The sequence below is a fragment of the Gossypium arboreum genome, chromosome 11 (genome assembly GCF_025698485.1).
Source record: "Gossypium arboreum isolate Shixiya-1 chromosome 11, ASM2569848v2, whole genome shotgun sequence".
Taxonomy (NCBI): Eukaryota; Viridiplantae; Streptophyta; class Magnoliopsida; order Malvales; family Malvaceae; genus Gossypium; species Gossypium arboreum.
Genome location: NC_069080.1, coordinates 19180957 through 19184993, shown reverse-complemented (window position 1 = coordinate 19184993; position 4037 = coordinate 19180957). Strand labels below are relative to the sequence as shown.

The window sequence follows — 4037 nt, the reverse complement described above, 5'->3', positions numbered from 1 at the left end:
ACACGGAGTAGGAGGCAAGGAATTATTCGAAGAAAGCCGACAGATCCATCTCAGAAGCCGGAATCTCCTTCAAGACTGAAGATCTCCCTTCAATTTCCTTCAGGGGTTTTTGGGTTTTCTTTATGTTTTGTTATTATTACTCTACTGAGATGTTTCCTTTTACACTTATGAACTAAATCCCCTAAATACCTAAGGGGAATGAAACCTAATACGGATCTTGTTATTATTTTCTGAATTATATGATAAATATTTGATTTGTTCTTAATTATGTGTTCTAAATTCTTGTTTTAATATTCTAGGTTATTGATTCAAGTATTGATGTGCTTATTCAGAGGAGCAAAAGTTCCTGTCTAATAGTAGATCTAGCATAATTAAGCGGAGTTGATTGCACCCCTAGACATAGGCCGACATAAATCTGTCGGATTAGGGTCAAACCTAATAAGGGAATCCATAGATCGAGTTAATGCAACACTAGGGGTTTTAATTAGAAAGAGATTTCAATTAATCAACCTAGGGTTAGACGTTGTTAGTCTCGAGAGAGATAATAATATAAATTAGAGATTTCTACGGATCAAGTCAAGTGAATAAATCGTCTAATTTAGAGTCAAGTAACAAGTGAAGTCTAGGTGGAATTTCCCTTGGGTATTGTCTAAATCAATCAGTTTTCCCAAAAGTATTTCCCCAATTTACTTCTTGTGCATTCTTAGTTTAGCTAATTAGTTTAGATAAAACAAATCCTCTTATTTTTAGGCTAGATAATAAAAAAAAAAGTTAATACTAGTACTTTTAGTTCCTGTGGTTTCGACATTACGGTCTTGCTATAAACTATACTACTGGTCGATAGGTGCGCTTCCTTCATCATGATAATAGTTAGTTTTCAAGTACGATCAATCATAAATTTAAAACTTATCACGAGACATCACATCAAGTTTTTGGCGTAATTTTCGGGGAACTAAGATATTAGGAACACTTAATTTTTATTATTTTAGCCATTTATTTTTATTGCAATTTAAATTTATTTTTGCTTAAATTATTAAATTTTTCTTTTATTTGCTTCTGGCAGGTTTTTTTATAGTTTATGACTAGAAGAAACCCATCAGGACCTCTACTTTTTGATAGTGAGAACGAAAGCACAACCCACAGAAACCAAAGAGAAATAAGGTGAAGCCTACGATACATAGAGGAAGGGAAAGAGGACGATAGTCAAACTACAACTGAGGGGATGGCTGAAAATCAGAATAATCAGCTACCTCCTATTGTTGCCACAGATCCAATAAATCAGAATCCTGCTCCTCATACTATGTATGATTATGCTAAACCTAATTTAACAGGAACTGAATCGAGTATAGTTAGACCTGTTGTTGCTGCAAATAATTTTGAACTGAAACCTAACACGATTCAAATGATACAACAGTTTGTTCAGTTTGATGGTTTGCAGGACGAGGATCCAAACGCTCATTTGGAAAATTTTCTAGAGTTTTGTGACACTTTTAAGATCAATGGCGTTTCTGATGATGTCATTCGCCTTCGGTTGTTTCCCTTTTCATTGAGGAATAAGGCTAAACAATGGTTGAACTCGTTACCACGAGGGTCAATTACTACTTGGGGAAAAATTTTTACTTAAATACTTTCCACCGGCTAAAATGGCTAAATTAATGAATGATTATTCTTCTTTTGTGCAGATGGATTTAGAAACACTCTATGATGCATGGGAGAGATACAAGGATCTATTGAGAAGGTGCCCTCACCATGGGTTACCACTTTGGCTACAAGTTCAAACTTTTCACCACGACCTGAATCCTTCGACTAAACAGATGATTGACACAGCTGCTGGTGGAACTATTAATAATAAGACACCTGAAGAGGCTTATGAATTTATAGAAGAGATGCCACTGAATAATTATCAGTGGCAAGTCATGAGGACAAAGCCGACGAAAGCAGCCGGTGTTTTCAACCTCGATGCGGTTACTATGCTATTTAACCAGGTAGAACTTTTAAATAACAAGATTAACAAGTACATCTCGTGATGAGGTGCGATTCAAATGGAGGAGGAGTACACACAGAATATCAATCCTTCAACCCTAGCACCGAGGAGGAACAAGTTCAATATATGGGTAATAATAATTCTAGATCGCAAAATAACCTATACAGTAACACTTATAATGTAGGTTGGATGAACCATCCCAACTTCTCGTGGGGTGGCCAAGGAAATCAAAGGCCACAACATCCCCCAAGTTTCCAACAACCACCTTACCAGCAAAAAAAAAATCGAACCTTAAGGAGATGCTCACAAAGTTTATCTCGGTGTCAAAAACTCTTTTTCAGAATACTGAAACAGCACTTAAGAATTAGCAAGCGTCAATTCAAGGGCTCGAAACTCAAATAGGCCAACTTGCCAAATTGATTTCTGAACGACCAAAAGGTAGATTGCCAAGTAATACTGAATCTAACCCAAGGGAATAGCTCAATGCGATTACCGTTCGAGATAAGGAAGGGTTAGTCGAACCTGAACCTAAACCAAGCAAGGAATTGTGGTAAGTAAAGGTAAAGGTGAGATGGACCACAATGAGCAAAAATCGGTAAGTAAGGAGTACAAACCTCGTGTGCCATATCCAAGTGCGACAAGGAAAGACCACACGAACGAACAATTTGGTAAATTCCTTAAATTATTAAAGAAATTACATATTAACTTACCGTTTATTGAAGCTCTTTCGCAGATACCGGACACAGTTAAATATTTAAAAGAGCTTTTAGCAAACAAGCGGAAGTTGGATGAGGCGTCGCATGTGGAGTTGAACGCAGTTTGCTCAGCCATTCTACAGAATAAGCTACCCAACAAGTTGAAAGATCCAGGGAGTTTTACGATTCCTTGTTTAATTGGTAGTTTAAACGTTAAAAATGCTTTGGCTGATTTAGGGGCAAGCATTAATGTTATGCCTTATAAAATGTTTAAACAGCTGGGTCTTGGGAAACCCAAACAAACTAGGATGAGTATTCAATTGGCTGATAAAACCATTAGATTTCCTAAGGGTATCATTGAAGATGTTCTTGTTAAAATCGATAAATTTATATACCTAGTAGACTTTGTTGTTCTAGATATGGAAGAGGATAGTAACATACCTTTGATTTTAGGACGACCCTTTTTAGCAACTGCTAGAACCATTATTGATGTTGGTACAGGTGAACTCACATTTCGTGTGGGTGATGAAACAATCACTCTTCAAGCTCATAATTCGAGTAACACATCGAATATTGAGGGTGGTTGTATGAATCATTCTGCTAATACTAATCATGTGGTGCAACATTCTTTGCAGGAAACACGTTCGAAGAGCATACATGAGCCATGTTCAAGTAACAACAAAGGACCCATCTATTAAAAATCGAAGACTTCAGGTCGATCAACTAGATGAATGGCAAACACCTGTCAAGGAGAAACCAAAAGCATGAAAAATCGAAGCGACACCACGATGAACATAGGGATGAAACAAAGAAAATTAAAGTTGGGGAAAAGGTATTGTTAGATGAAAATGACCCCCGAGTTACTACTTTAGAGCACAATACGGACAGAGTGACTCCCTTTACGGTAATGAATATTTTCTGGTATGGTACAGTCGAGGTAACACATCCCAAAGTCAGTACTTTCAAGGTAAACAGTACTCGACTTAAACCTTATTTTGATATAATTGATAACAAAAATGAGGAGTGTTAACTCCTTCAACCACCATGACTATGCAAAATCGAGGTAAGTCGAGCTTAGACTATAAATAAGCGCTTCTCGGGAGGCAACCCGAGCAGTAACAGTGTTGATTTCTTATTTTAGTTTCTAACATTTAAATCATTAATTCAGTCCTTGAACATAGGTTTTTCGTAATTCACACGGCCAGGCATACGAGTGTACCTTAGGTCGTGCTCATACCACGGGAGAGGACACAGCCTTGCGATATGGCCGTATGAAAATAGAGCAAGATTTTTCCCCAACATAGGATTCGACACATTACCATGGCTGTGCGACATGGCCGTGGGAAATTTTGCTAAAT

At 37.2% G+C, this 4037-nt stretch overlaps 1 non-coding gene across 1 annotated transcript; it reads right to left on the bottom strand.

Moving 5' to 3' along the window:
* Nucleotides 1-1649: 1649 nt before the first annotated feature.
* LOC128284881 (small nucleolar RNA R71) lies at nt 1650-1756 on the bottom strand. Its single transcript, XR_008275301.1, has one exon. It is a non-coding gene; the product is annotated as a small nucleolar RNA R71 (small nucleolar RNA).
* Between the last annotated feature and the right edge of the window lie 2281 nt (nt 1757-4037).